The 12,783-nt window shown below is 38.3% G+C and overlaps 1 pseudogene; it reads right to left on the minus strand.

Annotated features, from left to right (window-relative positions):
• Positions 1-586: 586 nt before the first annotated feature.
• Positions 587-1,753, minus strand: LOC125415432 (folate receptor alpha pseudogene; annotated as a pseudogene).
• Positions 1,754-12,783: the final 11,030 nt, after the last annotated feature.

The raw sequence follows: 12,783 nt of genomic DNA on the forward strand, positions 1-12,783 counted from the left end.
CGTCATTCACTTCATTTAAATATTCACCTATTTAAAAAAAAGGAGCTACCTCTAAAAATTGCTGTACTTAAAACTGTCAGAGAAATAGCAGGTAAAAATCATAGTAGCAGAAATATAATCAGATGGATATATTCATTTTCTTATATGTTGTATTAAAATGAAATACAGTGCTAATAACAATAGCAACCAGTTGATGAAAATCTTTTACCTAAGTAGAGAAATATTGGGAAACATTATACCCAATACATATTTTTGAATGATATTAAATATGTCAATAAATGGTTAAGCAACAAGAAAATCTAATTTTTAGTTTTGTTCTCTCATTTATCAACTCTAATATCATAGATTCTTTCCAAAATATCTACTCTCCATAAATAAGTCAATGTAAACAACTGTGTTAAATGGAAAATAGAGAAAGTTAGGCAAGTGAAACATTTTGAAAATTACAAACGTTATGGTGATAAGGTTGTAGAATGATGTTTACATATATTTTTAAAATGGTATATTGACAACTGCTAGTATCCTTTTATTTAAGCTATATTTCTTCACTTACCGCTTAATAGTTGCCATATGAAACACTAGTGAGTTTTTTTTTTGAATGTCTGGTTTATTTAAGCAGGCTGTCAGAGGTCCTACCACAAAGGAGGCTAGGAGGTGAGAGGCTAAGCCAAGCAGGGAGCTCCCCAGGCATCTGAAGAGGAATGGACTCAGCTGAACACCCAGAACAGCATTAAGGACAGGCTGCACACTAGTGGCCAGGCCCTGTGAAGCTCAGCTCCACTCATAGCCTCAGCGTAGAACCTCGCCACCTCCTCATTAGGGTTGCCTTGGGCTGGGTCGAACCACATCTGGATACAGCGGCCGCTCCCTCTGCTGTAGTTGCTGACCTTGTAGGAGTGGTTCCAGATTTCCTCACACAGAGTAGCAGGTGTAGGGAAATAGAAGGTGAAGGGCTGGCAGGAGGCCCCCACAGGACACTGGTTATACCCGGAGGTCCAGTTCCACCCCTTGTGCCAGTTGCTCTAGCAGGTGAGAGAGGTACGGCAATCCTCCTACCATTGCTGACAGTCCTCTCTGCACAGGGGGACATGAAGGATTCGCTCTTTGCGCCAGCTCTGGTCCACCTGCTGGGTCCACGGCCCCAAGTTAGGAAAACACTCATAGAGGCAGGTGTCCTGGATAAAGTGTCGCTTGCATGTCGATGTCATCTTTCCACAGTGGTCCCAGTTGAATCGGTACAGGTAAGAAATGTCCTCATGAGCTTCCCGGCTTGTGTTAGCGGTGCAGCAGGAATTCTTCTTCCAGGGACTGCACTGGTTGTGTAAATTGTCCTCAGAACCTGGTTTCTCTTTGTCGTGCTTGGCATCCATGCAAACATTGAGCAGTTCAGTTCTGACCCGGGCACACTCGGTCACCCAGATCAGCAGGAGCAGCAACTGTGCTGTCATCAGATGAGCCATGGCAGACCTCTGTTCTCCAAGCCCAGGCCAGGGAAATCAGTCCTGCTGGAGCGTCAGGTGTGTCTTCTTCAGCTCCTGGGAACGGAAGCAGCTCTCAAGACTGGTTCAGGCTTCCGCTCTGCTCTGGGCTTCTTTTGCTTTCATTCCTGGAGACTGCTGAGGTTTAGTGGCCTAGGAGACTGGGGCTGTGGAGCAGGCAGTGGGAAGGAAGCCCAGGAATGGAGGCTGAAACTGAGCGAAGGACACTCAGTTGTTAATTATTGCCGGTGAGCAGCGCCAGTCAGGCCTCTGGAGAGATGGAGTTGATAGCCCTGGTTTGTTTCTGAGGGTGTATGGCAAGGGTTTGTCTCGCATGAGGCCCTGGGTTCAATCCCCCACACTGGCGTGTGTGGCCCCAGAGAAGGTTACAAGTTGCACCTAAATGTGGGGGGTGCCAACCTGTGGATCTCAACAGAACTTTGGGTAAGGAAATAGAGGCCAGTACCTTGGTGAAAAAAATGAAGGAGGAGAAAGAGGACGAGGAGGAAGGAAAGACTAGTGAGTTTTTAAAGTGCTCTAAAATCAGCAAACATATTTTATCATGAAAAATAGAAGTTTCTGAAAAAGTTTACAAAGTTTATGAAAATATTATTGCAATGTTATATCATATAAAATACATTTTCTGGTTTAAATTGATTTACCCAAAATACAGCATTTTTGACTAGCATTTACACAACCTTTTTCTTTTAGTCAGTAGAAAAAAAATTAATTAGTTATTAGAGAAAACCTAGTTCTAACATAAACTGAAACATGATGTCCCATACATGTAATTTTCAAAATTGCAAAGCAATTTCATGTCCACTCTCACATTGATTGCCCAAGTCCCTTTGTATTTTGGTAGAAAACATACAAAACAATTACAGCTAATAGCCCACATTTTTTCAAAATGTGCTATGACTCTACCTTCTCCACTGTCTTTTCTTGGAAACATCCTTTTTCTTGGAATCTGAGGACTCAACAATAGTTCATTTATAAACATTATCATGAAGCAATAACATAATTTACTAGACCAACTTAAAAGATGAGTTGGGTTTCAATATGGAAAGACACGTGGTTACGATTTTTATTAGTTTAAGCAAATAACAAAAGCAATTTTCAGCAAATGAGATGTTAAAGCAGCTTTTATTATTTTGATGCCAGCCACATTATAACAAATGCTTCTTATTAACAAGTATTAAAGGAGTCTTATGAATCAGTCAAGATTGTTATCCATCTCCTTGTAATTTGTTTGTTCACATGACTTCCTTACCCCTTAAGAAGTTTTTAATAATAGTCTTCTTGTGTATATCCTTTCTCTTTTGATAAAATAATAAATTTTAATGTGTTACCTATCACTGTAAATCCCCACAGTTGCTTATGTCACAAAGGTGTATGTCACAAATATGTGAAGACTATAATTCCTCCAAAGACATCTGATTCTATTCAATGTTAGGCTTTAACAGTACACTACTGTAAAAATATATATTCTATTAGAGCTCCAGTCTTTATCAAATTTTAGGAAATTTTACGTTGCTTAATACTAGATTATACATACAGGAAAAAAGTAAGCAAGGTTTAATATGAAAAACAAAACTTCCTTAAAACAGTACTAAAAGAATTTGATGCTGGGCCATGGTGGTATATTCTTTTAATCCCAGCACTCGGGAGGCAGAGGCAGGCAGATCTCTGTGAGTTCAAGGCCAGCCTGCTCTAAAGGGGCTAGTTCAGGAAGGACAGATTCCAAAAGCTAGAGAGAAACCCTGTCTTGAAAAGCAAAAGCAAAATTAAAGAAGAAGAAGAAGAAGAAGAAGAAGAAGAAGAAGAAGAAGAAGAAGAAGAAGAAGAAGAAGAAGAAGAAGAATTTGACTTAACTAAACAGGGAAGCTGTCATCCAAAACAACAAAGCAAGTTTGAGGTGTAAAGGATATGCTGTGAGTACTTTTCTAATTCTTAGAAATTTACAGTAGTTTCTTAAAACTGGTGTAGGAGGTCCTTCTGTTTATATGTTGCTTTCATTGGTTAATGAATAAAGAAACTGCCTTGGCCTTTTGATAGGGTAGAACTTAGGTGGGTGTGGAAAACAGAACTGAATTCTGAGAGGAAGAAAGCAGAGTCAGGGAGAAGCCATGGATCCTCCACTTGAGATGGATGCTGGTTAGAATCATTCCTGGTAAGCCACTGCCACGTGACATTATACAGATTAATAGAAATGGGTTAAATTAATATGTAAGAATTATCCAATATGAAACTAGAGCTAATGGGCCAAACAGTGTTTTAATGAATACAATTTCTGAGTGGTTATTTCAAGGCTAAGCTAGCCAGGCAGCCAGAATGAACAAGTGGGCCTCTCTTTGCAACATAGGATTTCATCACTAAATGCCACAAACAGTATGATTTAAAATAATCAAAATGTTTTACTTCTGTTTTGGGATTTTCTAGTCTGGAAACAGAATATCAGCAAGAAGGAAGACGCATGTTTTCAATATAGAATCTAACAGAATTTTTATTTCCTTCCAGTAGCCTTAGTGTAACAAGAGTGGGGCCTGTTTGTTTGTGGTTTCTGTCCTGCTTGATTCCCCCAGCCAGCAGGCCCCAGAGAAAATCAACCACACAGAGATTTCTGTAAGTTATAATGCTGATTGGCCCATTAGGTCAGGCTACTTATTAGGTAACTCTTACATCTTGATTAACCCATTTATCCGATCTATTTTAGCCATGAGGCTCTGTACATTTTCCAGTGTGGCAGCTCACATCCTGCTGCTTTGATGATCTGGGCAGGAGTGGGAGGAATCAACTTCTTCCTCCCCAGAATTCTCCTGCTCTCCTTGCATCATTTCCACTTACTGTCTGGTTTCCCCGCCTATACCTCCTGCCCAGCCAATCAGCATTTATTTAAAACATGATTGACAGAATACAGACAATTTTTCCGTACCACCTTAGCTTGTGGGAGTATCAATCAAATATTGCCTCCATGCTCACATGACATCCTTCCTGTGTCTCTGTGACTATTTCCTTCATTTTAGGGCAGCATTAATCCAATTGAAATATGTGCCTGCCTTACTTCAGTGTGACATTATTTAAACTTAGCGAGATATATTTGCAAAGACTCTAGTTAAAATTCAAGTCAAATCTTAAGGTACTATGAAATTAGGGAACAGTCAAACACACAGCAGCAAAAGTTACTAATCCAGTTTAGATAAATTTTCCAACCTTGTTCCTCAAACAGAACAATTGTTTCTTGTATAAATTGATAAAAGCTTTACATTTCTTTGAAAGTATGTTCTAATTACCTGGTTTCTCATGTGTGGCTCTTAGTTTTTGAGGTACAAATAATCAGCTGTATGTTTTTTTTTTTCCTTTTTAAACAGTTATTATTTTATTTATTTATATTTGCACATAACAGAAGTTCTGTAGAAGTCTATAACCAACATTAAGTGAATCAGATAGTGTTGATATGATACCAACTATGAGTTTAATGTGTTTTTTCCTTTATTTATTTATTTTTAAATTCTAACCACTGTTCTTCCACTCATGCCTCCTCATGTTCTCTTTTGCCTCACTCCAAGCCAAATACACATCCACTCCCCCAAAAGGTAAGGGATAGACATAATGCTGATGAAAACCTCATGAAATGAGTTCTGGTGTGTATTGAGTTCACAGTATACATTATGAAGATAACACTGCACCTCTAACTTAGTATTCATCACACTGTAAGTTGTAGAACTTTGAAAAGACCATAAGTAAACTTGATCAAGTGGTAATGGTATTAAAATAAATTGCTTCTTCAATGAGTATCCTTGGAATTTTTAAAAGTAAAATTGTAACCTTAGGTAAGTTTTATAACTCGCTTTACATTGCAGAGGATTGTATAGATGTGAAAAAATGTATTTATTCATTATATACAAATTCATACTTAGATACTTTGAGAACATTACTTCTATAAAAGAGTTTGTGATGAGTAGCAGCATGCATACAATCCTTTTCATTTGCTCAGAGATATTTATGGGCTCAGTTCCCAAAGAACATTTGTTGGTTCAAATGATATTTACATTTGATACATAGATAGATAATGCCAAGTTTCATTCTGACAGACACTTATTTCAGCAACAATTAAAAGTTTAATGGCAGTAGAAAATTGCCAGGTGTTTCAGATATGGTCAATCCGAGTATTTAAAAACACAAATTTCAACTACAGCTTGAGTCGCTCTTGGCCCCTGAGGCCCAGGCTAACCTTCAGCACAATCTGCTGGCTGAACTTTGGAGCATTTCAGAGCAGCGGCCATCCCAAGCCCGGAAGAAACCTTCTAAGGCTCCCCCAGATGTGCCCAGTAAACCCTCTGTAGGAGTACCTCCTCCCTCCCCTAGTTTTTCTAAGCCTGAGTCCTTTAACATGAGGGCCTGCTTGTTGGGGTTTCTGTACTGTCCAGTTCCTACAGCTGGTAAGCCCCAAAGAAAATTACACAGAGGCCTGCATAAACTATAAACAGATTAGCTCATTAGTTCAGGCTTCGTATTAGCTCTTATAACTTATATAGCCCATTATTCTTATCTATTTTAGCCACATGGCTCAGTACCTTTTTCAGTGGGGTAGGTCACATCTTGCTTCTTAGGTGGTTGAGACAGGACTGCGGAAGAATGGGCTTTCTCCTTTCCAGAATTTTCCTCTTCTCATTGCCCTGCCTCTACTTCCTGTCTGGTTGTCTTGCCTATACTTCCTACCTGGCTACTGGCCAATCAGTGCTTATTTAAAATATAATTGACAGAATATATTACGGCTCCATACACCAATGGGCTCCCTCATGCTCAAGACAGGACTAAGGGGAACTGACAGAGAATGGAGGTGTGCAGCTGGCTGGTACAGAGAAGATGCCCTCCCCTCCAGTTTAGATCCCTAGAAGAGACTGATCTAACCATCATTACCTGGCACTGCTGACCCATCCCAGGAATACAATCTCTCAGGGACCTGAGCAGTTTCAAGAAAGAGAGGACATGACACTCAGCCTAAGGAAGGATGTCTGCAGCCTAAGGAAGGATCGCCACAGACTTCCATGTTTATGCAAGGATGTTGCCCATCTTCCAGGTCACCCCTTCCTCATGGATTTTCTTGAAAGGATTCACCTCTACCAGTCCTTCAGACTTGGCCTTAGCTTATTCTTGATGAAGGTAGCTGGTGGAAATGTGTGGCTTTGCCCCCAACCCTCCACTGCTTACTCCCACCCCAAGGTCACAGAGATGAGAGCAGAATATGTGTTTATTTTGTTTCATGTTGGGAATCACGTGTGTTGTAGTCCAGAATCAAAACCCTTTACAAACTGACTACATGTTCATCCTCTACGGCTCATGAAAACACATTCCAAGAGCCTGTTTACATGGTGGCAGCATCAGTCCTCGGTAGACAGCTCTCAGCTGGGACCAGTCTGTCCATTCTGCCAGTCCAGTCCACACCTTTCCTTATTTCTTAGAGATGGGCAAGTCATTCACTAAGGTGAATGGCAGGAGTGGAGCTGTGGAATTCCATAGCACAAAAGGTACAGAGGGTGCTAGCCTTCCTGTGTCTCAACTTACCACCAACCACTCTCCTGCCTTCCAGTTCTTTTAGGTGCTCCTCCTTATAGGGGACTCATGGATGAGGGGAGGAAGAACCAGAGGCCTTTGGCACTATGCTAAGAAACCAAAAACCAGACCAGAGTAGGAAGCCATCTGGGATCTTGGCAGGCTGAGCACCTGTTCTGTGACACTTGATTGGATTGGGTGGGTTGTTACAACTTCAGAGCCAGGAGCTCATGGGATGTGTCCATATCATCTTGGCAGGGGATACTGACAAGGCAGGAGGAGAGCCTGGCAGGGATTTACTTGAACAGTGGGCCCAGACCTGACCCTCATTCCTTCTCTGACCTATCTTTACTCTTTGGTGCATGTCCTTTCTCCAGCTGCCTTTCAGCCAGGTGGAGGAAGCTGAGGCTGAGCAGCAAGGATGGAAAGTAAAAAACGGGATATCCAGTGATCCAAAATAGGCAGGTTGGTGGCTATCCCCAGATCATAACCTCCACTACTAATCTCTTCCTGGAATTGAATAACTCCATTGTCAGCCTGTGCCACCTCTAGGTAGGCTGTAGTCCCTATCAGCTCCCATGGCTGTACCTAATTTAGCGCCACCTGTTGAGTCTTCTTCAAGGGGGGAGTGAAATCTTGGCCTTTAGCTTCTCCACTACCAAGAAGAGAGTAAGTGACACACTACCCCTTGCTATTGACTTTTCTGAAAAGAACTGGGGAAATGAGGTAATAGTACAGGACACTTAGCCCTCTTGCTAGGATTGCTTGTTTGTTGCTCTTTCCCTTGCCCAGTGTGTGATGGGGTGCTGCTGGGCTGATGTCACTGTCCGATGGGGTGGCGAGGGAAGACAATCAGTCAATAAGCACTGTTCTATCCTAGGATCCAGGAGTGGTAAAAGACTCATGAAACAAGGTCCTGGCAGTAGTAATCTGGGAGTTGTTGTGGGTGTCAAGCAGCTTCTCTCGCCTCCAGGGATACTGGAGTTCTTGCCATGAATTGCAATCTTCTCTTCTTGTTTCACCACTGGGTGGGCCAGAGTACAAAGAAGGAGAATTTTAAGAGGAGCAATTAATATTTGTTCTCTTTGTCCTCTTGGGTAAATAAGCGTGACCTTGTCCAAATGGAGAGACAAAAGCCTCTGATTTGTAATTTGCATGAACTTGTTAGAAGATATTTCTTAAACTTTTGAGTCTTGATATGTCTATACAAACTCCTTTTTCCCCATTCCTTCTCAGAAACTTGAGTAAGACTCGTGACAAAGCTGTGTTTCGTTAAAAAGTATTAATTCAAAACAACACAAATTTCAAGAAGTTTTCATCTTTGCTGCTTTTGGTATGGTGGGACAGGATAGTCAATCATCTTTCCTAGTTTTAAGAATTTTTTATGTACCCCAGAGTTAAGTATTTTTCTGGTGATGAAGGGACATTGTTTTTCACCTTTCAGTGTAACTTTTCTTTGTTCATAAAGATTTATTGTTGTTAATTTGTATTTAGACTCAGGTTTTAATTTTTTCATATTTCATGAATAAATTTATTAGTCATGTATTTTTAGACAATAATTTTAAAAATTTAAGTTGATCTATAACATTAAATTTAATATTTTATTGTATGTAAACATTGTATCAATTTTAAATCAAGATAATTTGTAACTCCATCACCTCAAAAACTTTACATTATTGGCATGGCAAGCACATGATGCACAAACATGCAAAAACACTCATACACATAAAAAATAAAAATAAATTATTTAAAATAGAAAAACATTGAGTCTTCTCAGAAAGTAAAAGTATAGTTATAAACTCATACTTGAATATCTATACAAATTGAATTAAAATAAATATGCTGAATAATATAGCTGTCCAATGTTCACTACAACATAATATATCTCTGCAAAAATAGGAAAATAATCTAAATTTATACCAACAAAGGATTGGTAAAAATTATGTGTAGGTACACGGGTCCATCAGATACTGGCATTACAGAGATTGTGAGACTGCATATGTGTAGCACAAATAATAAAAACACACAGACAGAAATTGCGGTTCAACCAACATTAATTGGTTAATTTAATAGATTCCCTGATATTATAACAATCTTATAGTCTTTAAATGTATTTCTTTCACTGTTATGGTTAATTCTAATTGTCACAATCTTCAAAGAATCTAGCATGACCTGAGATCTCAGCTCTGAGCATGCCTATAGAATAATGTCTGAATTGTTAATTGAGACATGAATACCTGCCATGGTGGGTGGCACCATTACTTGAATTGGACCATTGATTGCATAATAGTGGAGAAAATAAACTGGGCAGTACATGCATGCATTGGTTTCTGTTTCCTGGTTGTGAATGTGATATGACCAGTTGCCTCAAGCTCCTGCTGTATTGACTTCTTGGCCATTAACTACTCTTTCCTTGAATTATCAGACAGAATATACTCTTTCTTCCTGAAATTACTTTCTTTCTCATTTATGTATTTAGTGTGTGTGTGTGTGTGTGTGTGTGTGTGTGTGTGTGTGTGTGTGTGTTGATGCTAGGGAATGTGTCATGTGTGCCATGACTTAATGACTTATGAGTAGAGTTCTGAGGACAGCTTTCAAGAGTTATAACAGTTGTCTTTAACAGCATGTAAAATTCAGGGACCAAACAAGGTCCTCTATTGGTGAGGCTTGCTAACAAGCACCTTTTGCCACTAATTCTCCTTGATAGCTCTACCTGATGTTGCTTTAGTCAGAGTATTTTAATCATAAGAGAAAAGGAAACTAGACAGTTGCTCATAAAGAATTCCTTCTCTCAATCTGCCACAGAGTAGGATTTTGTAAGTATTTTTCCTAAAGGAAATCAGTCTATAATTTTCTATGCTATTTTGAGACACTTCACTACTAGTATTAAAATAAATTTATAGAAATAAGTAGCTTTTGGCTCTGATAAATTTTCATGCTCATAAGGTATTCTAGTTTTTTCCAGGGAAAAAGTGAAAATACCCATTTAAATCTAAAAGTAAAATATTACCAAATGGCTTTCAACTTCAGAGTATAGTACTAGCAAGTCTTAAGATGGGACTTAAGAAAACACTGTGCATTGAGAGATTCCTGTACGTTAATAGCAGTCTGTCACATTCCTTGAAAAGATTAACATTTAATCTTTTAAAATTATTTACAGCACTTGTGGAATATAGCATTTGATTAATATGTTTGTATAAGTAAGGAAATGTTTTACAACTATCAAAATTAAGCTTAATAAGTACATTGAACATAAAATTTCCTATTCCTTTTCCAATATTCATTTTGTGTATGAAACCCATTTTTCTTATCAAATCATAATATTATAATAGGACAAAATTCACAAAGTTTAGAGAAGACAACATCAAGGTTCTAATCTCTGTTCTACCATAGTAAATTTGTTTAATAACAACGTAAGCAGAGATTGTACATTCATTTCCCAGCTGCCTCAACCCTAATTGTTACATGGAGACCCTGCTTGTTTGTTGGGGTTTTCTCTCCTGCCCGGTTCCCACAGCTGTTAAGCCCCAAAGAAAATCACACAGAGAACTATCTAAGTTATAAAGCTGATTGGCCCATTAGGTCAGGCTACTTATTAGCTCTTGTTGCTTATATTAACCCATTATTCTGATCTATGTTAGCCACGTGGCTCAGTATCTTTTTCAGTGGGGCAGATTACATCCTGCTGCTTCCATGATCTGGGCAGGAGTTGCAGGAATCAACTTCCTCCTTTCCATAATTCTCCTTTTCTCATTGCATCATTTCTACTTGCTGTCTGATTTTCCTGCCTTTACTTCCTGCCTGGCCAATCAGCATTTATTTAAAACATGATTGACAGAATACAGACAATTCTCCTGCACCACCTAATAATCACACAGAAATTATATTAATTACAATACTGTTTGGCCAATGGCTCTAGTGTATTCCTAACTAGCTCTCATGTCTTAAATTAAGCTATTTCTACTAATCTGTGTATTACTATGAGGCCATGGTATTACCTCATGCTCTACATGTACTATTTCCTTAGCTGATGCCTTGTGTCTTTTTCCTTTGACAGCTACATGGCATTTCCTTGACTCTGCCTACTCGCTATCTATATCTCTGTTCAGATTTTCCACCTGGATTTACTCTGCAAAGCCATTGGTCCGAACACTTTTATTCTTGCCCAAATGGATAGCAAACTCCATAAGTAGCATCTTCGATGCCCATCTTCCTCTTGAAGTAATTGGTGCTGCAAGGAGCAGATGTGTATTATTCTCATGAGAAGTCCTAAGATCTTAATTATTTTAAGTGCCATATTCAGTAGTCTTTGAAATTTTTGAAGAATGCCTATTCATCTGAAATATATCTCTGTACATCTAGAAAAACCAAGCTATCATGAATGAAGTTTGACTACTATATATAACTATTAATCTATATTTCTTAATATTACATTATATTTTAAATGAGTTACATAAAAATAATACCTTAAACAAGAGCATATATATGTATGTATGTATGTATATATATATAAAACAAAACTCAATCTTAAAATTGTATCATAGACCAAAATCAATATCAATGCAAAGTATTCATCCCTGTATCATATCTCTCACCCGCCCCCTTTTTTAGAAAGAGATAAACTGTGACCATTTAACCATTTATAATAAACCTCTTTTAAATGAAAACAAATATTTATAAAGAAGAATTTTGATAATTTGTGCATAGTTGTATTCAACTTGCTTCCTGCTGTTTGCTGGATGAAGTATTTTGAGATTCACGGTGACCTTTTGGGAAATCTTGTTATATCAAATCTCATTAGACTGGAAGGAATTCACAAGTACTCATCCTCTGTAGAAACAAAAGCACAAACTCTTTCCAGAGTAACATGTCCATAGACTCAAATTTTGAAGTCAAGATACCTTTAAAATATGTATGTTGGTGTAGCATAGAAGCCCATACAATGAAATGTCTCTCTGTAGTTAACACATTAACTTCATAAAATTCAAAGACACAATAGTATACATAATCCAGACACTGTTTAATTTCTATCTTTATGTGACTTTTATTTTACTCTACTCATTTTTCTATAATTTTAATATTTATTGTATTATCTTTATTTCTTTAATCTATTACTTACTGTACTTTTTATATTATAATTGTCTATCCTATTTTCCTCTCTCTTCCAAGTCTATGTACATTTTTAAAACACACTGTGACCTACTCATAGGTTTATTTTTGTCTAAATCTGTCTTTATTATGTATCTGTAATCATTTTCTGACCAGGAGTATCTTTTGTTTTCTAAATACCAAGTGGGCATGGCTAGGACCATCTCTGAGGCTCTGACTGTTGGATCCACCTCATTCAACATGGCAGAAGTGTGTTCATTTCCTCTGCTAGCCATGTTTACCATCCTAGCTCCAGGGATGCAGCAGGTTTATATCACCATTAAGCAGCTAATAGCATGCTGTTCACAAACCCCATTTAAATTCAGGACCTCCCAAAAGAGCCAGAGTTCATGCTGTCTGCACAAATCAGGAAGCCCTTTCTTAAAGAAGTTACTTCTCTGCTTCTCTCTAACAAACAAAGTCAATCTGAAAAAATGTGTCTAACATCTTTGTGGGTCTAGAAGCCCAGTTTTTTTTTAGGGTTTTTTAAGTTTTATGTGGATCCATTATCCAGATGGTGGACATCATTTTGCAGACTGAGACTGCACATTCATTTCCCAGCCACCTAAACACAAATAATCACACAGAAATTGTATTAATTATA

Source organism: Myodes glareolus, chromosome X (assembly GCF_982192425.1).
Source record: "Myodes glareolus chromosome X, mMyoGla1.1, whole genome shotgun sequence".
Classification (NCBI taxonomy): domain Eukaryota; kingdom Metazoa; phylum Chordata; class Mammalia; order Rodentia; family Cricetidae; genus Myodes; species Myodes glareolus.